This window comes from Choristoneura fumiferana, chromosome 30, assembly GCF_025370935.1.
Source record: "Choristoneura fumiferana chromosome 30, NRCan_CFum_1, whole genome shotgun sequence".
Lineage (NCBI taxonomy): Eukaryota > Metazoa > Arthropoda > Insecta > Lepidoptera > Tortricidae > Choristoneura > Choristoneura fumiferana.
In genome coordinates, this window is record NC_133501.1 from 8,092,198 (window position 1) to 8,118,847 (window position 26,650).

The 26,650-nt window shown below is 37.8% G+C and overlaps 1 protein-coding gene across 6 annotated transcripts in view; it reads right to left on the reverse strand.

The window, feature by feature from the left end:
• Positions 1 to 26,650, reverse strand: part of LOC141444740 (igLON family member 5-like) — a 253,183-nt gene that overhangs the window by 42,994 nt on the left and 183,539 nt on the right. For 4 of the 6 annotated variants that reach the window (XM_074110365.1, XM_074110364.1, XM_074110362.1 and 1 more), the window contains one exon: positions 21,399 to 21,442. The exons of 1 other annotated variant lie outside the window; for it this stretch is intronic. The gene's annotated coding sequence lies outside the window, so the exon portion shown is untranslated. Of the gene's footprint in view, positions 1 to 17,356; positions 17,569 to 21,398; positions 21,443 to 26,650 lie in introns of those variants that run through there. One more of the 6 variants, XM_074110367.1, reaches the window with a different exon arrangement.

Consider the following 26,650-nt stretch of genomic DNA (forward strand, 5'->3'; position numbering starts at 1 on the left):
ATAATGAAATCAAGACTTAGTGCAATAAATCATAATAGTTAAAATCCTGTTAAAGCGATACAAATTAAACTGCTAACTGTTACCCACCGTGGGAACAAATGTAATCCATACAAGCTCATACATCGCTAACTAATAAAGCTCGACCCTGACATCTGATCATTTATCACATCAAACAACCATTAAAAGTACCAGCAACCCCCGTAATACAAAGTCTTTCGCACAATTATTTTTGCCAACCCTAACGCAAAACTGTAGACGAATACAACCAAAACTCAACCTTACCATGCTCAGTTTAAAGTCTAACTTCCTTGAACGCGTCGCCGTTCTCGTCTGGTTCTTTTGTTTTCACGCGCCAACGCTAAAATCAATTGTGAGTCGCAAGTCTTAGGATTGATATTTGAGTGATAGTGTTTAAGGGTTAACCATAGAACTGATAATAAATAGAATAGAAATGGTACCGCTTGTATTTATTTGTTACCGGTTTTTTTTTGTCTTTTCATACCGGGTGTGGCCTAAGCTGTAGGTACCTAATATGAGTAAAAAATTAAAACATAGATTATACTCCTCAAACTGAACAACATTAGTTCAGCGACTTTTAAAAATAATTAGTTTTTTTAATTTTTATTACACTTCTAAGTTTATGCGAAGAAGCAATGTAAAGCAAAATGCTTGATGTTTGTAGCGTGACAGGCGACGTCAGTTGTGTTCTAGGATGGCGTACATTGATAGCAGTATTTAATTTGTATGAAAAAAGGAAAATTCAAAGACTCCATTATTTTTAAAAGTCGCTGAACTAATGTTGTTCAAATTGAAAATACAAACTGAAATATAGATGCACAGAAAAAACAGAAAAATAAGACCATCACTGGGAATCGAACCCAGGTCCTCGGTAATCCGTACCGCGTGCTATACCGCTACACCACTGATGGTCAAGAAAAAACAGAAAAATAAGACCATCACTGGGAATCGAACCCAGGTCCTCGGTAATCCGTACCGCGTGCTATACCGCTACACCACTGATGGTCAAATCAATCAATCAATCAATTCAATTTAGGTTTTACGGGATGACCGTAAAAGTAAAAATTTGGAATTGAAATAAAAAATACAAAAAGATTCCAAAAAAACAATCTTAATGTTGTTCAGTTTAACGAGGACGATCTATGTTTTAACTTTTAGCTCGTATTACAGGCCACACCCGGTATAGTTAACTAAATTATGAAACCATTCATTTCTGAGTACGACATTTGACCATTTTTTGTTTATTTTATAAAAATTTAAGCTTGATAACACACGCAACAGTTTAAGTTGTCTGATGAAGGTGAGACAAATTTAATACGAGTATTAGTGGGATGCGAAAGTTTGTAAGTCTGTTTGCTACCGCTTTACGCCTAAACCCTAAAGATGAAATTCTGTAGGCATATAGTTTGTCCCGGGGAAGGACATAGGATAGTTTTTATCCCGCAGAAATTACATAGTCTCCGCGTGATAGCGGTAAACGAATTCAACGCGGACGGATTCGTGGGCAACATCTAGTAGACCTATACCCAGACTTTTTTTAAATCACACGTTGTTCTACAGACCGAGCAGAGAATTCTCAGTTTTGTGATTTTGGAAGTTACTTAACATACATTTTCTCAAAAATGTCCGTAAAAGTTGACATTATTCTTTACATATCAGAAGGTGAAGTGCATAGTTTATGGTCAGCGAAAAATTAAAAAGTTAAAAAGATTGCAGGCGCGCTAGCTCGACAATAATGAATTAGCGCGCCTGCAATCAGTCACATTTTTTTTTAAAGTTAAAAAGGCCATGGAAATGTTGGCACAAGTCGTATACAGCCAAGTCTAATGGCCGGTATCAGATATTTTGTTGGAACTCGGGACTTTTTCTATTGGGTCTGAAATAGTTTGTGGTGTTTTCGGTGGAAAAATACACCTGCAGTTTATTTTTAATGAAAAAAGACGGGATAGCATAAGAAAAATATTAGAATAAAATTAAATTTTATAATATATTTTGAGAAAAAGTTCATTCTATTTCAGAATTATTCACCATTTTTGAGAAAAGCTTTATATTAGTCTCGGCTGGAATAGCAATTGCTGGCTTCGTATTAGTTAAACGGACTCGCAAGCTCGTCCGTTTAATACTCATACTCAGCCAGCAATTGCCTACTTCCAGGCCACAACAATAATCTACTATTAAAGTTGTTATTTAATTGAAAAATTCGTACTCCACCAATTACGTTCGGCAGTTATTTGTACTTTGTGAAGTACACGGGGACTAACGAGGATAGAAATTCCTTAATGTTGATGTCATTTCTATTTACCTTATTAGTTCTAAGCGGTCCCCTTTAAGTATAGACACGCGACCGGCGCACGCGCAGCGTACGTCGACTAGGGTGGCAAAGATCAGGGGATCGAGTGGGGAGCATGATATGGGGTTTTGATGATCTCATGTGAAAGAATTGCTAGTTAGGGGTTAACAGTCGACCTTTTTTTTGACAGTTCCAGCCTCAGAATAAATAATAAGGCTGATGGCCATATTGTCTTGTTGGTGAGAAGAACCTTTGACGTTAGATAAAATAAGAGGAAGTGGCATGGAAACGAAACAAGCTGATCATTAATTTAATTTTCTCAAACATGACGTGAAATATTGACGTTGTGTTACAAATAATAGGCCGGAAAGAATCGCGCTGCAGGCGCTGCGGCTCGGCGCACGCGGGCACACTAGCGGCCAGCAAAGAGATTTCATACAACCTTGCAGGCCGCTGGCCGGCAATGCGACCGTCTTTTGTTTCAACGCTCACTGCGGCACCGCAGCCGCCCGCTACCAGCCACACAACACGGCGATGAGACTAGCGTCCCGCCAGCTTGATTTCATGTTTTTTATTTTATTTCATGTCATATTTGAGAAAAGCTTTATACAAGCCTCGGCCGGAACGTGGGGTTGCCGGCCTCGCATCCCTATCCGGCCTCGCTACGCTCGGCCATCTATTGCCCCCACCTATTGGCCGGCAACCCCCTTTACTTCCCGGCCTCTACAGTAATGTACTATTATCTAGTTAATTATGTACTTAATATAACTAATTAGATGTAAGACACAAGTGTATCAAGAATTCAAGAGCATTCGAACTGCACTTTGTCATAATTTATGTGTCATTATGAAATAAACGATTAATAATAATAATAATAATGTTTATCCGTTACCTAGTACAGTCACCAGCACCAATATCTGACACAACAAGCGTGCATAAATATCTGATACGACTCTATTTCTAGAGCCGGAAGGACGTGTCAGATATTTTTGCACGCTTCACTGTGGCAGACATTAATGCTGGTGACTGTACTCGTTACATAATACAAGATAGAAATAAATAAATACGCAACAGTCTCGTTTTAAGATATAAAATAGTCTGAGATTCACTTGTGATAAGTAAACAGTGGTTTTGGACTATAGCGCTCAGTAGTGCCAGAGCCGTAAGTCCGTGCCCACCTGAATAAATTAAAAACAAATTAATTACAGCATTATAAGGGCAGTGCTCACTCGATTCATCAACGTCGGGCTATCAGATCGCCGGTGGCGTGTGGACTCATGCCTTTATTAGTGCCAGTTTACTAGTTTTAGGGTTCAGTACAATAATAATGTCCATGTCGTCTTAATTCTCGGCCGAGAAGTACCACGAAACATGTCGAGCTAAACTCGATTAATGATTGAGTTATCCGGATTAATTTTAATTTGGGTGAGTCTGTGAAGTTGTCAATTCGCACTGGGCCCGTGTGGGAATTACGGCCCAAGCCCTCTCATTCTGAGAGGAGGCCTGTGCCCAGCAGTGGGACGTAAATAGGCTGGGATGAACGAGTGCCAGTAAATAAATAAATCCGATACTACTAATATTATAAAAACGAAAGTTTGTGAGTGAGTGAGTACCGCATGTTTGTTATTCCTTCACGCTGAAACGGCTAGATAGATTTGGATGAAATTTGGTAATTAGATAGCTGGACATCTGGAATAAAACGTAAGCTAACTTTTATTCCGATATTCCCACGGAATAGGGACAAAATCTCGAAACAACCGCTGGACTTATAGCTTACTGAAGAGCCATGAAATTTTACATGATTGTTTTTAATGTAACGTCAATGAAAACCACGATTTAATTTTCGGGAATTCCCGCGGGAATTTTTTAAAATCCCAAAAATTTTAATTCAGCCGCTGGATCTAACGATTTACGTGTGCGAAGCTGCGGGTAAACACTAGTTTAAATAAACTAAAGTCACTTTCAATTGAATAAATCGATTGTCCGAGTGTTTGGTTAGTTTCAGCCCGCGGGTAAACTGTAGTAGGTACAGTTTTCAATTTATCTAACACGGCGTAGGTGGAACAGGTGGCTCGAATAGATTGCCTATTAACGAACAGAATACTGATTAAAATATGTATATTGAATAGGAACTTCGTTTAATTTAACTTTACATTTCACTAATTCATGTTATTTTTGTGTACATAAACACACAAACATCCATCCTGTATTCTCAAATGGGTTAGGCAGAGCAAACGAAACGTTACCGCTTCGGAGCCACTTTTTGCAATTTTAGGTTTTAAGTTTGACAAAAACGGTACAATAGTGACAGGTTGCTAGCCTGTCGCCTACGGTATACCTTAACCTATATCCTCAGTCGCCTCTTACAACATCCACGGAAGAAATGGAGGGGTGTTATTCTAACCTGACACCACACGGGTAACACACGGGGGTGTACATAAAACACCTAAAAATATTCACAATGGAAACAGATGTAGGTACTTACCATCACCCAAATAAGTGGTCTATCAATTTTTAAACAAGTTCCTATCAAATGAATATCGTCGCTTCGGAGGTAAAGATACTAAAGCGACACTTTGGGCAAATTGAGTTATATATACCACCGGAATCAGCGAATTTTTCTGCATCGATCTATCAGGGTTTCGGGACGATCAGAGGACTTTTTTGGCGCTTTAGTCCCTGAAAAATCAGTGAAATTTGGGACACTTCTTACTAATCCGACGCTTAAATTGAGTATTTTCTCTTTAGTGCTTTTACCTGTTTTAGATTCTACACGTTTATATGTTAAGTCATTTGTAATTCTTCACCTTTAATACATTTGGCGTTTTAGTACTTGTTGCATATCAAGAAATATGATTCTTCGTCGCTTTAGTAAATTGTTCCAGTCTATTCTGAAGTTATGGATGCGTTTAGTATTTTTGGTTAAACTGATAAAGAATATATTTAAGTCGTTTGAGTATTTAGTACAAAACAGTTAACAGAATCTGTGGTGTATTAGCGTCATTACAACATAGCAAAGAAAGAAAATATTTAAATTACTAAAAAACATAATATTAAAGGATTATGTTTGGTGCAGTAAACTCCAATTTAATAGAATCTGACAATCCTGTAGACACTTCCAGCCTACTAAATAAACACCGGGCTGCCTAAGGCTTTGTGATGTGACTATTATTCTTTTTTGATTCCTTTTAGATCATAATTGCAACAACAGGGACATATATAATCAAGTGTGCCCACGATAGGGTGTCTTAAATATGTAGGAATTGACAGATTCTATTGAATTGTACTTTAAGTCAATAATCTGTCAATGAACTAATAATTTTCCTTGCTCACCCGCGACCTACGATAGCTAAGCTTATGCAAAATATGCGTGTTCATGCAGCTCCTCCACCTCCACACTGCAAGAACACACACAAATCACACAAACCCATCTATCACACACCACACTACACTGACGCGTTTCGAACTCAAACAGAGCTCATCTTCAGAGTGACACAACCTTACACCATGCTACCAGTTGTTAGAGTTGTTTGTGTTGGTGTCTAACAACTGGTAGCATGGTGTAAGGTTGTGTCACTCTGAAGATGAGCTCTGTTTGAGTTCGAAACGCGTCAGTGTAGTGTGGTGGTGGTGATAGATGGGTTTGTGTGATTTGTGTGTGTTCTTGCAGTGTGGAGGTGGAGGAGCTGCATGAACACGCATATTTTGCATAAGCTTAGCTATCGTAGGGTCGCGGGTGAGCAAGGAAATTATTTAGTTCATTGATATGGACTCCGCAAAGTAACGCCTGATTCAATAAATTAAATAATCTGTCATTTTATTGTCAAAAAGAAGTGTTTAGGTATTTTTCTTTTACGAAAAATCAATTATATTGGCCAGTTAGTAAAAGTAGCCACGATATTTTCATACGAATTGTAGATATCATGCCAAAGTAATCTGGACTTTAATCTTAGGAATTTAAGTTACAATCACTTTACCAAGGATAGGTAAGGTACCTACTATGCGCGTCTTTTATATCAACGCAATAATAGAGCGTGTTGGCAACAAAACCTGTAATAATTGATTGTGATTACGAAAGGTATGTTTGTAAACGAATAATTATTATGATTATGTCACTAACTCTATTGACTGTTATTAGAGTTAGGTACAAAGGAACATGATAAAAGGTAACCTTATTGTGAGACTTCTATGTATCGAAAATATGGTATGATAGAGAAATATGATGATTGACATCTAGCTATTTAAACGTCCAGGCTTTACTATATAAAAACAAATCTGCTGTGATCTCATTTGAAATAAAGCATGAGATAACATGCAACTTAAGTACTATATTAAAAAAAAAAACAGACAAGCAACTGTACGATGGTTCTTGAGGCTACGTAGCCTGTTCCTGATCAGCGGACTGTCACCGAAGAGTCTTCGGGCCCGGCGCTCCACCGAATCCAATGAGGCTAACTGATACTTGGCGGAACCGTCCCAAAGGCGACAGAAGTATTTCATACAGGACCTTACCTGCGTTTTGTAAAGAGTAAAAAGCTGCTCAGGTGTGAAATACCGTTTCACCTTATATCGGACACTAAGTTTTTTAGCAGCCGTTTTCGCTCTGGACTCAATAGCCGCACCGAAGTTGAGACTAGATTGAAGGTCTAACCCAAGAACCTCAAGGTGGTCTTTAGTTGGTAAGGATACCCTCCTATGGACTGTAGGAGCCAAAGTGAACGGTCTCCGCTTAGCGGTAAACAGACACGCCAGTGTCTTGGCAGCACTGAACTGGACCGAGTTGGCCGAGCCCCAATCGGACATGGGCTCCGAGGTCGAATTCGTCCGCTGTACCATAACCTCCCTGAGTGCCCGATCTTATCATCGCTGGCCTGGGCCGTTAGAAAGGTACCTACCTCTCTGCAATTGTGCGTCATCTACGTACCCAAAGACATCGGGTATGAGCAAATCGTGAATGTGCAGCAATGATAGAGTTGCAGATAGGACCGATCCCTGAGGCACCCCGGCATTGATTGCCATGAGATCAGATGAGCATCCGTCAATAACGACTCCAATAGATCGGTTCCGCAGGAAATCAGAGATCCATGAGCATAGGACAGGAGGAATCCTGCTAAGAAGGCCTCTGTGCCAGACACTATCGGATGCCTTGGATGAGAGACACAGCAAGAGCTTCGCCATGCTTCTCAACAGGTTCACCCCAAATGTGAGTAGCATATACCAGAAGGTCCCCAGTGGACCGATTTCGGCGGAACCCGTATTGGCGGTCATTGAGGAGATCTTACCTTCTAGATATACCAACCAAGAACTTAGCATTCAATACACGCTCCATTACCTTACATAGTATGGAGGTGATTGAGATAGGCCAATACTGGCTGCACATTAGCAATCTTCCACGATACCGGGACCTACCTCATCTTGAGGGAGAGTCTGAACAGACGTGTCAAAACCGGAGACAGTTCCGGAGCACAGGTCTTTAAAACAATTCCAGGTATAGTTTATTACTAGTTTTATTCACGTCCAGAGAACGCAGCGTTCTTAAAACCTCTATTTGGTGTATTTCGACCTCCTGCTTAAACGTATCACAGTGAGGAATGGAGGGAGGCGCTGCACTACCATCATCAAGACGCGAATTTTCCGCAAACAGAGAGCCCTTTCCGCTGCAGTGTGAGCTAGCGACTTATCCGACTTCAGCAGTGGTGGCAGTCACGGACGACAGAAATTGGACTCCACCGATTTGGCTAAGGACGAAAACGCTTATGGAATGTATTTTCTTTATTTCTTTTCTTTTTCTTTACTCTCAGAGGGGTAGAAAGCAAATTTGGCACCGATACAACCAACATGGAGGAATCGCGCTTTCCGTGTGACCTTTTTGCAGGACATGGCAGCTTTGTTGAAGAGCTGTTTCTTAACGTGTACGTCCTGTCCGGAGCTTTGCGACATCGAGCATCAGCCCATAGTAAGTAAGCAAGTAGAGTGCTTAATTGCTTCAGCTTGAGCGCACTCAGCGTTAAACCATGGGCGAGATTTGCCACCAGTGGATACGTCAGAGAAAGGAATGAAATATTCCATACTCTGATGCAACACATCGGTAACAGCTTCTGCGCAGCTCGACGAATCGTCACTGGGAAAGCAAGTTTTCTGCCATGGATAGGAAGCAAAGAAATGACGCATCTCATCCCAATCTGCTTACTTGTATCGCCATACTTGCAGAGTACCGATTGAGCAATCGGGAAGAGAGTACTGCGACACAAATTTCACCAGACAATGGTCAGAAGTACCCAGAGGGGAAGACACCGACACATTGTACCTGTCTGGATCAGTCGTCAGCAGAAGGTCCAAGCAATTAGGCGTGTGCAAGGCAACATCCGGTATGAGAGTCGGCTGCTTAACCAGCTGGGTGAGATCTAGCGAAAGCGCAAACTTGCGCGCTTCTCTTCCTGCATGGTCCGTGACTCTGACTTGATACGGGAACAACCAGTCCTCGCGGTGAGCATTAAAGTCCCCAAGGAAACCAACTACGCACGCGGATACCGTTGTTGAACCACACGCCGTGCTGTAACACTGAGGTGATCAAAGACCCTGGTCGTTTTCAAGTCACCGCTGTGCGACCGATATATAGATTAGAGCGTAAACCGTTTGTTCAACACCAGTGTCCATCAGTAGCCAAAGAATGGAAAAGCTAGGATCCTCAAGGTTGTGGAGACGCTGAGTACAGATGTCATCACGAACGTACAAGCAGACCCCAGCACGTGGCTTAAAAGTATGCTCCAGGCTGTACCCTGGGTAGTGTGGGTAGTGCGAGTACGCCGTGTCTAAGGGACATTTTATCTGCGTCTGGGTATCCTGGTCTCCTGATGGCAAGAGATCACCACCGCCCATAAACATCTGCAAACCAGGGGTATTGCAGACGCGTTGCCAACCTAGAGGCCTAAGATGGGATACCTCACGTGCCATTGCAGTAATTTCACCGGAAGAAAAGAAGAAGGAGATGAGAAAGACAAAAGTGAATAGGTTAGAAAAGACGGTAGTTGAACAGACACAGTGCTGCTAACCCAGCAGCACACGAAAGTGATCCACAACACAAGGAGCCCGGTCTGGTGACTGCGGGGATGCCCAAACCCCCCCAAAGACGGCTTTCGGGTCCTCTCTCCGGTCGCCAACCGGCACTACAGCACATCTTCGGGATTTTTCGCAAGTTAGCGGGGGCAGCCTTTCAAAGTTGGCGAAACCTCTACTTGGGCCCCCTACTAACTGCGGTCGGCCAGCGGAGCACCGCGCTTCGGATTCCGCTACCCTCCACGAACAGGCACCCGGTGCAGCAAACTGACGGTACCGAAACTGGTTTGCACGCAAGTCCCTGCCCAGACCCGTCCCTCCACATGGCTACTCCTAACTTTAATATGCTGGAACACGGCCAAGACCGTTTTGCAGCATAACTTAGTTAGGTGGGTGGTGACAAACCGCTGCCGAAGCCTACCACCAGGAATGAGGTTGTTCATTTGGCGCTACCTAGGGGACACGTGTGGGCAACTAGAGCTAAAGCCCACGGACGCGAACAACTCTATCCCCCAATAGTTGACGATAGGCAGATAACACGATAACAAGAACCAATGTCAAATAAAACTTAAAAGTTTCTACGATTTCCTGTGTTTCCTTTGAATTTAGTAATATTGATTAAAGTCGAAGTTCGTGTCGTGCGGTCCCTCTGACAATTATACTATTTAATACGAGAGCGAGAGGGACGGTACGATACGAACTTCGAGTTTCGAGTTTCGTATTATCCCTGCAGACGGTCCTTTAGTGATCATTCGTTAAAGCAATCTGAAAATAAGTATTTTGTATTTCAAATCATTTAACTTGCAAGTCTATTAAGTATTTGTATTGTTTTATGATTATCATTTAAGGGTGCTTAAGCATTATGCAGTTGTAAAATAGCTTGATTATTGGTGAATAAGCATTAAACACAGTTTGATAAGAAATTGATCAACGCCATTAAGTAAATTGAAGATAAAAAAACTAGAATAAATATCCCGTTAGTCATCTGAAATTATGATATATTAAACCAATTCTTACGTTTAGTCCTTTTACCTTATTGCGTTGTCTCAAAAAGTTGAAGACGAATGACTAAAGCGCCACCTATCTCCTGAACTATTGTACTTAGGTCAAAATTATACATTTCAGTTCATAGTATGCTGAATTGACTTTCATACAGTCTTAGAAATTCTAGAATGTGTTCACAAAGAAACGAGTTATGAATTTTTTTCGTCAAAAAAAAACTTTAAATCGCTCTCCTGTAAAGTTGGCCAAATGTCGCTTTAGTATCTTTACCTCCGAAGCGACGATATGTCGTCAAAGTTGAACTTTCAAGTTGACAGACACGTCTATTGGCATTATTGTTTTGTGACATGCAAACGAGTATCAGCTTTAGGGTGGTAGACCACTGGCTGATGGTACAAAGGCGAACTTATCCCTTTAAGGGAACTCTTCCAGTTGAAAGGACATCATAAACAAGAGTAGACACTACTTGTATGTGGCCTTTCGTGATTTAACTGTCCTGCTGGGCTATCGTACGTCCCTCTCGCTCTCGTATTAAATAGTATAAGTGTCAGAGGGACCGCAAGACACGAACTTCGAGTTTGGAGTTTGGTAGTAGCCCTGCTGTGTCCTGACGTTAGTAAATTAAAAGTACTTGGTTATATAATGATTGGTTATATAGAAATTCTGTGTCGCACAAAGAGTAGTGGAGCGAATAATGCTCGTTATACACCTTCTGGACCGAAAAACAACGAGTTGATTAGACAGAAGACTGAAGTGAATGACGTTATAACAGAAATAGAACGCAGAAAGTGGAAATGGGCAGGACATATTGCTAGTGGACCACAGTCGTTGGGCGAGGAGTACAAACATGACCCTAAACGGTCATGAAAGGGTCTCATCATCATCATCATCCCAGCCTATATACGTCCCACTGATGGGCACAGGCCTCCTCTCAGAACAAGAGGGCTAAGGGCAAGAGGTAAGCCGCGGTGGCCTAGTGGTTTGACCTATCGCCTCTCAAGGCTCGCACCTCTGAGTTTTTCGAAATTCATGTGCGGAATTACATTTGAAATTTACCACGAGCTTTGCGGTGAAGGAAAACATCGTGAGGAAACCTGCGAAGCAATTCAATGGTGCGTGTGAAGTTCCCAATCCGCACTGGGCCCGCGTGGGAACTATGGCCCAAGCCCTCTTGAAAGGGTCTCAGCTTGGCTTAATTTTGTGAAACAAAACAGGCAAGACATAGGCATTTTCCGAATTCCCCAAACAAACTGCGGCACCGTTAGCCACGCAAAGTTGCCGAAAATAAATTAGTTGAACTTCAAACTTCACAAATTCTTAAGAACTTTAGTTGATTTATACTATCGAAGATAGGGAAGAATTTCTATATTAAAACGTTCAACTATTAAGACGATAAATTTTTGAGTTCCACGAGTATAAAGGCTATCGGATGGAGGTTTTGAAATATACATTTTTGGAGTTAGTCGGTTGCTACTTTAGAGCTGGTAACACTGGAGAATTCGGTCCGTTGGTGTCTCTTGTATTTTTAACATTTTTGATTCAAATAGCGACCATTATTTCAAAATAGCACCTGGGCGACTGAGCTTTGCTCGGGCTATAACTCGATAATGAGCATTTCCCCAGAGATAAGACCAAGCTAGATCGATTTTTCATATGTATAAGTATACAAGAATACGGCATTTGACTATTTTGTATGCGTTTTATAAATTAAAACTTCACAATCGAATAGAGAAACAATTTTTTAGCTACCTTTCTAAATAACAAAGTTATAAAGGTTTGAAATTCAAGATTAGTCAGAGAAAGACATACTGGCATGTGACGTCACACGCAAGTAGCGCCATACTGGCTGCATAGAGAAAAGTGTTTGAGAAAGGGCAGGTATATAGATTTATAAAAAAATCACTATTAATCCAACTTTCAACCGATTTAAGTTTTTTCTTCGCTAAACACTGTCTGTAACTGACCTATATTTTCATAATAATATACAAACATGGCAAATTCTGTCAAATACCGTATTTGTTTGTTTAAAAGTGTCGTTCCAATCGTTTATTTAACTCTTGACAGATCACGCACGTGAAGTTTTACCTACAATAATTTTCGGTACAATGTACTACAGAGAATACCGTACTTCATGGACGGGTACCGCCCACTTAGTGATTTCCCATTCGTAATGAATGACCATAGACTATAAAAACCGTTTTGAAGTAAATCGATTTTATAAATAAAACACACATTTAGAATTATTGTGATTATATTTTATATCAAAATCGTTTAAAAATAATAAATACATTAATATGCCTTTAGGGATTAAAAAGTTAAAACAACTGAAATAGGCATGTAATACTACTTTTTAGTATACCTACCACGGGCGTCTCGTTGTGAGTGACAACAAACTGGCGTCGCTGCCGCGTCCAGTTTTGCCGCTTCATAATTGATAAAATTACCTACTAAATTACCGTCGGAAGTGATAAAAATATTTATTTATTTATTTATTTCATTGTAAAGTCATGTACATATTTGTGAAAGGTGTTACCTATATATTAACTCAACATAAATGGTTTATTTTAATATGTAAGATAAAGTAACTTAAACACCTGTGAATTTTTATAAAACAATGCAAAATGTTGAGCATAAATAAAATATGAATGTGTTAAATCGATTAAAACTTCTTCATGAATAAAATCGATTGTTAAAAGAAATCGAATCAGTAACGCATCAGGGCATCACTATTTTAATTAGTACTCGAGCTGTCAAAAGCTAAATAAACGATTGGAACAATTATAGATATGAAGCCTACATACATAGATACATAGATAGGTAGGTACATGCGATATTATAGCACGATTCGTTGGGGTCGAAAAGTTCTCAAATGGTGATCGCGGGTCGGCAAGCAGCGTACTCTTAAGTCAACAAGATGAACAGACGACCTGTGGGTTTACGGTAGATGCCGGCCGCTTCCGGCCGAACCAACTGGAGGCCTATGGGGGAGGCCTACGTCCAACAGTGGACGTCCTACGGCCGATATGAATCTACCTATACAAGATCGAATAATAGTAGATTGTGAACAAGGCACTAAAACAAGCCATAATGACACGAGATGTTAAGCCACCCGAGCAGAGCGAGGGTGGCTATAGTTCGAGTGGCATTATGGTTGTTTAGTCGCGTTGAACACTACTTTTAACTTTGAATTAAATAAAAAAATAGCAAAAAAATATTGTTTGGCGGTTTTTTATTTTCTTTTTTTTTATGAATTGACGCTTTAAATGCTTGCATATTTAGCCAACAGTTTCAAAACTGAAAACTAATTGGACTATGCATAATAAAATGAAGTAATCCTTAATAATTATAATATTATTATTTATAAACAAACAAATAATATATAACTAAAATTAACATGTTAAGCGTTAAATAAATACTATCAACATCCAAAACTAAAACTATATATAAACTAAACTATAATAAAATATAATTATAAAAAGATTCATTTTTGTAATCATTAATTGTGTTTCACGAAATTAAATCGTTTTTTTTCCACGCCCTAAAACAACGTGTTGGCTGTTTAGGGGTTTCCAACGAAAATTAAAAAATAAATACTTTAATCCCTAGAGAATAAAAAAGGAGCTTTAGTCCTGATATGCAGAGACTAAATAACATTTTTAGAGCATGAGAAGTGAAATAGTATTTTATACAGTCTTGACGTAGCAAGGCTCACCAGGTTATGCGCCTTAATTTTCAATTCGGTACAGCTTGCTAACACTAACAGTCTAAGCTAAGCAGCGGATACACAGACAGATGTACGGATAGACAGACAAACAGCCGGCTACGGCGAAACTATATGGGTTCCTTGTAAGACTCTGACACCTTAAAAAGACAGAGGTATCGATAACCTTATTTATCTCAACAGTTAGGTATAAGTAGTAATAAATAAGTTTCAAAGCGATTGGAAATTTTTGAAACAGGTGCTTTGTTTAAGGTTATAACTACCTATAATTTTAACGGCCCTTGTACAATCGTAAAGTTAATCATAAAAAAACTCTGGAAACGGCAGTGTATTAAAATGCTATATACCTAAGTCATAAAGAAGATGTTTTACGGTAGCATAAAAAATAAAACTTGTGTACTTAATCATACTAAACTCCAATTCAATAGAATCTGACAATCCTGTAGACACTTCCAGCCTACTAATATAAACACCGGGCTGCCTAAGGCTTTGTGATGTGACTATTATTGATTCTTTTAGATGATAATTGATTCCTTGTTAGATGATAATTGCAACAACAGGGATGACACCTACTTGCTATAATCAAGTGTGCCCACGATAGGGTGTCTTAAATCACTAAACTCAAAAACGCCTAAACCAATTTTGATAAAACATGTCTAAGCACCATCGCTGGAAAACCTGCTTTCAAAGAAAAAAAACCGCATTCAGATCAGTTCACCCGTTTAAGAGCTATGGTCCCATAGACAGACACACACACAGACATAAGTACATAGCGCTCAAACTTATAACACCCTTCTTTTTGCGTCGGGTGTTAATAAAACGGCTGGACGGATTTGGATAGAATTTGGTAGGTACCTATGTGGATAGTTGGACGTTTGGAATAACATAAATGTATAGGCTATTTTTTATCCTGATATTCCCACGGGATAGGTATACAATCTCGAAATATCAATCGCTGTGTTTAGTCATGAAATTCAGCACGGTTGTTTTAATGGAACGTCAATGAAAACCTCGATGTACTTCATAACTTGTGCCCTAAAATTAGGGCCAATCATAAATTATGTCACACATCCAGAGGGGGGGGGGACGGTTTCTGGCGGTTTGTGACACAAGAAGGGTTACTAAAAATGGTCAAAATTGATGTGAGGTACTTATGGGCGGCCCTTACTTGAGGGCATGAATTATCAGTTCCGGTTCCGGTTGTCAATTATTGTGCGTAGGTATGTCAAAGTCAAAGTCAAAATATCTTTATTAAATTTAGGCTATAACAAGCACTTATGAATGACAAAAAAATCTACCACCGGTTCGGAAAAACCTCTGTTGAGAAGAATCCGGCAAGAAACTCAACGAGGTATATTTTTTTTAAAACAGATTTACAATATTATTAAATGATATGTATGTATACATCATCAGTATTTAACACAACTTTATTTTTAAGTCAGTAGGTTCGCTATTTGATGGGATCGCTAATGCGGATCGGAATTATTTCCAAATATCCCTGTCCATGATAATAATCATTAACTTTATAATACGCCTTAGATATTAATGTCTTCTTGACAATAGATCTGAATTTTGTATCCGTTTCATTTATAATATTTTTTGGAATTTTATTATAAAAACGTGTGCAATTTCCCAGAAACGACTTTTTGGTTTTAGCCAGTCTGTAAGATGGAACTTTAAGCTTCCCTGTATTTCTAGTAGCCTTTGCTTATCGACGTTAGTGGGAAAATCACATATGTTCTTCCTTACATACATGATTATTTAAAAAACATAAAGCGACATGTAATGCGATATGTAATTCTTACCCTGCCCAACTTACCTAATACTCATTCGAGGCAAGTTATCTGACTTTAGTCACTTTAGAGAAATTCTCTACTAAACTATACAAAGCAGAAAAACAGTCAGTCATTTACGTATAGCGAGATAAATTTCCTAAAAATCAAAGCAGGTACATTTTTTTCTTCCAACTATGCTTTAATTTCATCATAACCGCACTAAATACCCAGCACAAAGCGGGACTTTTCTGCTCTAGAGCAGAAAAAAATGTGTGAAAATCCTTTATTACATTGTTTTAGTTTTTTAGCTATAAAATAAGCCTGCATAGTGTAAAAAAATCTATGTTAGGTTGCTCAACTTGACGGTCTTATGAAATTTGACAAATTGCGTACAAAAAATTGTTGCTACCAATCCTACCAAAAACAGTAAGTAGCCGTATATTTAAAAAAAAAACTGTGTTAGGTTGCCCAGCCTGGCACCCATCCGAAATTTTACAGATCGCGGGTAAAAATATCTGCTACTGGCTACTAACTCGTGGACATTTTTTGAGACTGCGAATGTAAACTTACAAAAAAGGAATCATCGAGTGCTAGGTGACATTTCTTTCGTATTACTTAATTGTTTAGCATGAGTTTTTTTTTGGTCTACTATTCCTGTAATAGTTGAAAGAAAAGCAGATTATGGACCTCGCATTAAGTAATTTACTTATATTGCCCTCGGCTTTTTAAAGACCTCGCTGACGCTCGGGCTCCAAATCGGCACTCGGTGCAATAATAAATAACTTTCTGCTTGGTGCAACAATCTACTATAATGCAACCATCTTGAGAAGGTGGTGGGTGGTGAAGGTGAATGTATGTCAAATATATAGTTTTTGTACTGATTTTTGGTGTGCAATTAAGAATATTTGTATTTGATTTAATACAAAATTGCTCAATGTGCCCCTCTCTACCCTACCTAAATTATCCGGACCCAAATAGCATAACTTTATTTAAAGACTTGATGGTCTAGTGGTTTGAACTGTGGCCTCTCAGGCCGAGGATCCAGGGTTCAAACCCGAGCTCGCAATTCATGGTTTTTCTAGTCAAGGACATTAGAAATTTTACAATGACTTAACGGGCACGTATCTGAATATCGAAAACTAAAATAGCGATAATTAAAATATCGACGGTCAAAATATCGAATCAAACCTAACCTAAGTAGGTACTTTAGATATTTTGACCGTCGACTTTTTAACATTACATATATTAATTTTCGATATTCAGATACGCCCCCCTTTTTACTGTACACCAGAAATAGTAAGCTAATAGTAATAATAGGCTTAGATGAAGTTAAGAATAAGAGTATAAAATATATGTTCCTTGTTTTATTCTTTCTTAATCACACCGAAACAAAAATATGGAAAAAGTCAGAGAATAATTCCGTGATCCACGCTTCGCTTCATCTTTTAACATCCCTTCCTCTCATTCTGGGAGGAAGCCTGGGATAAAACTTACCCGTTATTAAAACAGATGCAAGAAAATCCTCTTTTAATGTCCACTTTTAAACATAAAAACTCTTAACTCTGTCAATTTGAAATGTATAACACTTTCACTTCACACAACACAGAAAAAATAGAAAAATCCAACACTTCAAAAAGTCTTTCAGTTTTTGCCTATTTAAAAAAAAACCTGTTACAAAGGCAAAGTTATCAAAATTCAAAGCACATTTTTTAGTTTTTTTTTTACAAAAAAGTTAATTTCGGCTATTTACGTGCGCCTGGGGCTAGAGCTTGGTATCAACTGAACCCGGCACATGGAAAATTTGGGGTGCACTGGGAAATATGGGGTGCATAAGGGTGCAACCTTTGTGGGTTTTTTACAGCTTGACTTGGACATTACAGTTATGGGAAAAAAGGAATGTTACATTACACCAAAAAGTATTAAAAAAAAAGCAAGACAAGTGCGAGTCGAACTGGCATGGAGAGGGTTCGGTGCGGTGAAATATTTTTAATTAATATGTTTTATTGTGCTTCCTATATTTAAATTAAACTTATTTATTTATTTATTTTCTTTTAATCTGTAAGTATAGAACTCTATACCGTTATTTTTTTAAACATGTGTATGCCCTATTAGTTTTAGAGAGAGCATAATAATGGCCAGTTATCGTCTATATTCTGTAGATTCTGTAATAACTTCCAAACTAGATAATAAAAAAATATATACTTAAATTGGAAACATAAGTTTTTTTTATAAGATTATAATAGTAAGTATATAAGTTATCTTCATCGCGTTGAAAATTAGGCGTATAAAAGGTGACAGTTGTAGTCTCTGTAGCTCTTTCTTTTATTACTTATGTAAAATCATTGCCAGGTGATTATTTAAAAATTAATTTCAACCCTTGGTACCTACACTATCCTACATGGTGTTATTTTTGATTTCCGTCAACCGTAGGGGAACATTCAACAGGTTAAATGAAGATAATTTCTCTAAGACACTATTAGTTGCCTAACTTTAACAATACAATACTTATCGCTTACCTTCTTTATAATGCTAAAAAAAACGAAATATAAAACATAGTCAAGAAATAAAATAATTATTTATGCGTAGTTAAAGATTCTTAACTTTTCACGTGTTAATTAAAAGTCCGTAATTAAATAAAAGTTAATATCCAGGTAATTTTTATCAATGAACTGAGCAATCGAAGTTAACGGAAACAAAAAAAAAACACGGCATACCAGGATATCATCCAATTTTACTCCGATCAGGTACCCACATATTTAGGGGAGAATCCCCTCCATCTTTAGATGCCTCTTGGGTATTTCCTAATAGCTAGCGTGGACAAATTATTTGTTTGAACTGAGGGTAGGTTACGTAGAATTGTTTTTTTAGCCGACTGCGGTGAAGTTGTGCGTGTGTTATCCAATTTTATATTCTGAGTTATTTGACGACCGGATGGCCAAGTGGTTCTAGAGAACCTGACTACGAAGCTTGTGATACATAAGTAAAAGAATATAAATGATCTTCTTACTAATGGTTACTAGTGGTTAGAGAACCTGACTACGAAGCTTGAGGTCCCGGGTTCGATTCCCGTGTCGGGGCAGATATTTGTATGAAAAATACGAATGTTTGTTCTCGGGTCTTGGGTGTTTACTATGTATTTAAGTATGTATCTATCTATATAATTATATTTATCCGTTGCTTAGTACCCATAACACAAGCTTTGCTAAGCTTACTTTGGGACTAGGTCAATTGGTGTGAATTGTCCCGTGATATTTATTTATTTATTTATTTAATTGTTACATATTTGGTGTAAATATTATTCAAAAGTGTTTTTCAATAAAAATACACGTCAAGATCGCTTACATTTCTAATGCTAAAAAAACGAAATAGAATCTTTATTTGACTTTGAAAACACGTAGATGGTCCAAGTTGTTCTTTATTCTGTGAAGGTTAGAATTCTTCACAATTTATTTCCATCTATCCATCCCAGCCTATATACGTCTCACTGCTGGGCACAGGCCTTCTCTAAGAACAAGAGGGCTTGGGCCAGAATTTATTTATTTTACTATATAAATTTATTTACGTACAAATTTCTTAATCTCGTAATGGGTGCCATTTTTTAAGTTCCGTGCATAAATAAATTTGTACCTTACCTCAATAGCTATAAGGTTTATATTTATTTATAGTCCGTATTGCCCTGTTGTAGGGATAATTCCTTTTAAATTAATGGAAGTGATAAAATGGTATATTTAATTAACAAGAATTAATTAAAAGCCCATTAGGGTTTCGAAGACATCTGTGAACCCTATTTCTTTAGTAAGTTTAAAAATTTGGAATAGAAAAAATAATCCTACCTCCTACTATAATTTGACAAATGTGTAGGTAGGTTTATGTCTTAGTCTTTCACACTACACAACGGATGTACGAATTACAATAAAATCTCAGAGGTGCCACCCCGGGCTAGAACCCACGACCCTCTTCTCAGAAGCCATAGCTCAAATCACTATACTACCACTTCAAGACTATCAACTTTATGGAAATTTAGGATATTGCCTACAGTACTCTCATTGTAGCATGGTGTGGGTGAGAGCTGTCATATCTTAAGACTAGAGATTGAAAGTGTCAAAACTTGAGTCGATAAAACGAATAATTTAAAATCTTAATCATAATTAATGTCATAATTAATCCGATTATTACGCTAATTTTTATGAGAATATTAATGGTATTCTAGGTTGGAATATGATTTGACACTAACATAATTAAGGCACAGAATATATAATATTAAGAAAATATCACGTCATATAAAACTCGAATCGATTGGACTATCCATACTAATATTTTAAATGTGAAAGTGTGTGTGTTTGTATGTTTGTCTGTCTTTGATTGATTTTTGGCATAGAGATAGATAGATAGTTTATGGGCCAGAAGTGACATACTTTTTATCCCGGAAAAATGCCACTTATGTAAGGCTAAAGGAAGTTTGCGAGAATATTCGCTAGTTACCAATTAATAAATACCGATTAAACTCAAGATCCATTAGGTCCCATCACTAAACGAGTCTCTGGTGTTATGTTACACGCATTTTTTTCACGTAATTGTGCTTTGAATTCACTTAATTGATTACAAAAATCAGATAGGTTATTTTTCTTCGTATAACATAGTTCTTTATGTTCAAATATTTTACGCCAGTCATATTCAGGCTACAACTGAAATATATTTCGATATATTTAGACCGCAGCAACTTTTTTTGAGTGAAACGAAACGTGCATCAAGTGTCACCACCATGCTAGAATGAAAGCACTGTAGTGGGTGAATTTAAATGTGATCTAAAATAAATATTTCAGACCAGGTATGTTATGGATATACCTACAATTTCGGATCTGGATAGGGATACGGATATATGTCAAACATAATACCGGTTTCGGTTACGGATATTAAATTATTTCGGGTTATCCGATAGTTTCGGTTACGGATACGGATATTAGGTTTTTAAGGAAGTGTAAAAGTAAAATACTTAATCCTTATCACTGTGTTTAGATTTAAGATGAACTTTCAGTGAACTAGTGCCACCTGCTTTGCGTTAACAGTTTTTACCACACTATTTACATTTTGCAGAATCATGAGCAACAGTAACTTCATCAAAAAATGTCCAAATTAAACTAGACTTAGGACGCATTTCCCAGATAACGACAAAGGGCAAATTTATTTAGTAATTTTACAATACACAACACATTTTATCAAGTACCCGGGTAAATGTTGAATTGTAATATAATCCCACAATGACCAACAAGTTTTAATTTTTACGACAAGCAATAAAAATAATAAACAATACAGAGGATGCGCGCGGCTTATGTGTAGAGTCGAGCCGTCGGCTCGGCCGAGCAAAAACAAAAACCTGTCACAACTTGTCACACACATTTAAACTCCGCCCCTATCCGAAACTATCCGAAACTTTTATATCAGATTCGGTTTCGGTTACGGATAGTTTTTTATTTCGGGTATCCGATAGTTTCGGTTACGGATCCGGAGCTCCATAACATCCCTATTTCAGACTAACCTCATTATTGCGGCCGGTGATTTTTGTATGGCCGGTATTTGAATCTGGAACAAAATGATGAACGTTAAATTCGACACACGAATTAATAATTATTATCTGCACGAGAAATTCTTATTTCAAAAGATTAAAAAAAAATGTAGGTACTTCAACAAAATTTACGTTTCTGTTGTCCATTTTAGGTTCCCACCCGAGTACCGAACACTCAAGCTACCAAACAGCGACTTATAACGATACTGCAGGGCTACTACGAAACTCGAAACTCGAAGTTCGTGTCGTGCGGTCACTGACACTTATACCATTTAATACGAGAGCGAGAGGGACGGTACGATACGACCTTCGAGTTTCGTAGTAGCCCTGCTGTTAAGGCGGCCACGTGCACTGAACTCCGTTTCGGAATTTCGATTCCAAATATCGATTCGGGATATCGACCGAAGTAAATCCATACAAATCTATCGACCTACCTACAAACAGTAGTTTTCCGTTGGAACTTTTCTACCTATCGAAATAATACCAGAGTAACCGAGCGATAAACGCTGCGATAAACGCTGCGATAAACGTTGCGATAAACGCTGCGATAAACGCTGCGATAAACGCTGCGATAAACGTTGCGATAAACGCTGCGATAAACGCTGCTATAAACGTTGCGATAAACGCTGCGATAAACGTTGCGATAAACGCTGCGATAAACGCTGCGATAAACGCTGCGATAAACGTTGCGATAAACGCTGCGATAAACGTTGCGATAAACGCTGCGATAAACGCTGCGATAAACGCTGCGATAAACGCTGCGATAAACGCTGCGATAAACGCTGCGATAAACGCTGCGATAAACGCTGCGATAAACGCTGCGATAAACGCTGCTATAAACGTTGCGATAAACGCTGCGATAAACGCTGCGATAAACGCTGCGATAAACGCTGCAATAAACGCTGCGATAAACGCTGCGATAAACGCTGCGATAAACGCTGCTATAAACGTTGCGATAAACGCTGCGATAAACGCTGCGATAAACGCTGCAATCATAATCATAATTCTTACTCGTAAAAAAAAAAATCATAATCATAATCATAGTCTTAATCGTTTTTTTTTACTGCTTTATGGTGTGCGATAAAGAATATTTGTATTGTTGTATTGTATAATCATAATCATTTATTTGCCATATTATGTACATAAGTATACATGCAAATATATAAAAACTGCGTTTGACGCACATCAGTTTTGCATCAGATTCTGATAATCTATAATTATCAAACATTGGCGGTGAGCGCAGCGGTAAGCGCATGCATTATCTCATACAAAATTGATGTGTGAAACGCATTGTTTTTAGTGGTTTTTAACCCCGACTTAAACACCAACAAGAGTGGAAAACACTGGAAGGTCTAAAGCATTCAAAACGATTCATCGAAAATGTCAGCACAAGCTGGACTAAAAAACTCTGGACACTCAGTAGGAAACAACTCCGCCATATCGTCGGGGCATTCACAGGTCACTTCAATACTAAACACATACTAGTAAAGATGGGACTACAGGACAATGAAGTCTGTAGAATATGTGGCGAGGAAGACGAAACAATGGAACACATTATGTGTGAATGTGACGCCCTCGCCAGATTAAGAATGAGACTCTTTGGCGACGGATACCCCGCACCAGGAGACTTTAAGGCACTACCGCTACGTCAAATCATCCAATTTATGGACGAGGTGATAAAGGCAATAGAGTAAGTGCGAAGGAGGGGTAATTACACAAAAGATCCCTACGGGTCGAAGTGTATCCGCAAGGACCCCTAACGATAAGATAAGATAAGATAAGATAACCCCCGACGCAAAAAGAGGGGTGTTATAAGTTTGACTGCTATGTGTGTCTGTCTGTGGCGCCGTAGCTCATAAACGGAACCGATTTGAATGCGGTTTTTTTATTTGAAAGCAGGGTTTCTAGCGACAGTTCTTAGACATGTTTTATCAAAATCGGTTCAGCCTTTTTTGAGATATTGAACTTTGAAGCGACAATGTCGGGGATTTTCCAACTTTTGGTTGGTTAGATTAAGAAAGAAAGAAAGAAAGAAGACATTTATTCACTAACACAGAAGACACACATATACAGCAAAATTAACACAAATAAAAAATAAAAATTATTAAAATACAGAAAAACACATGAAAATATTAAATACAATATACACAAGATTAGGTTATATAGGCCTGTAGCTGATTCTAATAAAAGTGGCATGGCAGGCTAAAGTTAATTAAAAAAAAAATATATATGTTTTTTTACTTTTTTTGCATAAAAACAGTTTCTTGGTATTTCATTTGTTACAAATATGTTAAAGGGAACAAAGTATTCCTAAAAACTTAAGAGTTATGGGTTCTTGAAATATTGATGAAGCAGGCTAAAGTTAAATTAGACAGGCTAGTAGTGAAAAGTTACCAGGTTAAAGAGAATTATATCAAAAATGAAAAGAAATGTATCATAAGTTTAAGGGGCTGTTTCACCATCCATTGATTAGTGTGAACTGGCGGTTAGGTGTGATGCCGTCTCTATTTGTTTTGTTCGAATAGACGGAGACGGCATCACATTTAACCGTCGATTAACGCTAATCAATGGATGGTGAAACAGCCCCTAAATGTAATTTCTTAAAAAATTATGAGTCTCTTGGAGGGATATATAAGAAAATAAAATTATTTCAAAATTATACATATTTTATACAGGGTTATTTGTAATTTACTAGCATCCTTTTAACCCTAAACTCCTACCACTTAAACAAATGTTTTTTGTTTTACGTCTTTTTAAAATGGAGCCGTAAAACAAAAAACATTTGCTAAATCATGTATATTTTTTATTTTTCCTTCCTGTTTTCTTCCCTGATATTGTTCTTTATGTTTCCTTTGGAACTCAGCATAGAGTTCTGGATTTCTTTTTATTTTTTCGTATCTTTTCTTTTCGTTCTCCCTTTTTCATGCTAACCTCTCTTCTCTTGACTTTTGTTTAGTTTTTGGTTTCCCCATTACATGTCGACCCTAAAATATTACGAATTAATTACAATACAATGCAATCAAATCAGTCCCTCCGATGAAATGAATGACATCAGATAGTAAAAACTGGCCAAATAAGAACGTACCTAGGCAAAATAACACGAAAAAGTTCGTTTTAAACAAGTAACGACACCACTATTTTATACGAATGAATTTTTACTAACTGTAAAAATTTTAGTTATAAACAGGATCACCATGATTGTTTTTTTTAATTTTCAAGCCAATAGTTTCACTTTTAGAGGGGGGAGGGGGGGACACTCCAAAAAAAATTTGCAAAAGCTATATTTACGCAAAATTACAGCTATAGTACTAATGGATCTAGTGCGGATAGATAAACAGACACACAAAGTGAAATTATAAGTGTTTAGTTTAATAAAAAGCAATTCTCTACATTTACTTTGGTACAACACTGTTAGTACTACTTAAAAAAAAGTCCATAAAGTTATTCTTAGAAATTATATGCAATTTTTAAATAAAATAATTTATAGTTCACTTTTTTCTGCCATGAGTCACTTTAGTCTGTGCTTCAGTTACAGATTAAAGTGACACAGATTAAAGTGAAAAGTGGATTCAAAAGACATTTACTCTAAAACCGTCAAAAATATGAATGTGCCACTCTTAATAACGTAAGTAAATACGTCATAATATCACATCAAAATGATTATCTAATAACGTCCCATATAAATAACATAAAATAATCGAGACAATGTAAAGTTAACATACCCGTTACAAACTCCAGTTTGCCGCCTTCGATCACTAATCGCCACAAAACTATGACAGAAGGTCTCTAACCGTTCCGTACGGCAGTGAGCCAGATATTGGCCGAATGTTTACCGATGATTAAGGTGTGTCTATCATTCTCCGTGTGTTAGTGAGACCCAACAATGCGAACACACAGACTACAGTGAAAAAATCGCTGGACAAACTTTGAGTCTGAATATTGATGTATAAAAATGATTTATTTAGGACCGTATTATTATTAAATGAATATCGTATTATTGTATTTGCAATATATTATAAAATATAATTTGTGAAATAGTACACAAATAATTCACAGGCCTAAAACCGGGAGCATGTCCCTTTTGGACAAGACAGACTACAGTGAAAATCGGTACTTACATTTATTTATTTTTTAAAGTAATAAGGTTAAATAAATAAAATGGCCTGGCCTCGGTGTAAAAGGTCTATGTTTACATATGTCAATTTTTATTTTTTCTGAAAAACGTATATTTAATGTACTTTGTATTCAAAAACTCATTGGCAGATTATAATGCCACTTTTATTAGAATCACCCTGTAGCCATTTCGTTTAATCACTATCCCGAGGGAACTGAAATTATTCGGGATAAAAACTACCCTATGCGATTGCTATCATGTTACGTGACTGTATATTACTTACTATAATAGGCATTGTAACTAATTATTACTTTCGGTAAAATGATGCTCCTACGCCTACGCAGAAGTTTGTAAAATGTTGTATAATCTTAATAAAATACGATAAAATAACAATGAAAAACTTGTGTTACAATTGCTTACCTATATTATAAGCTTTTGGGCCATAGTTCCCACGCACCATTGAATCGCTTCGCAGGTTTGTGCAGGTTTCCTCACGATGTTTTCCTTCACCGCAAAGCTCGTGGTAAATTTCAAATGTAATTCCGCACATGAATTTCGAAAAACTCAGAGGTGCGAGCCGGGGTTCGAACCCACGACCCTCTGCTTGAGAGGCGATAGGTCAAACCACTAGGCCACCACGGCTTCAGCCCTCTTGTTCTGAGAGGAGGCCTGTGCCCAGCAGTGGGACGTATATAGGCTGGGATGATGATGATGATGATGATTATAAGCTTTTATTTAATTTGCCCTGTACTAGGTATGTTTATATACCTAGACGACCAGATGGCCTAGTGGTTAGAGAACCTGACTACGAAGCTTGAGGTCCCGGGTTCGATCCCCGTGTCGGGGCAGATATTTGTATAAAAATACGAATGTTTGTTCTCGGGTCTTGGGTGTTTAATATGTATTTAAGTATGTATCTATATCTATATAATTATATTTATCCGTTGCTTAGTACCCATAACACAAGCTTTGCTAAGCTTACTTTGGGACTAGGTCAATTGGTGTGAATTGTCCCGTGATATTTATTTATTTATTTATTTTATTATTTATATACGAGTATATTTGGGTCAAATCTTGCAAGTCCTGTGATCGAATTGACTTGAAATTTGGT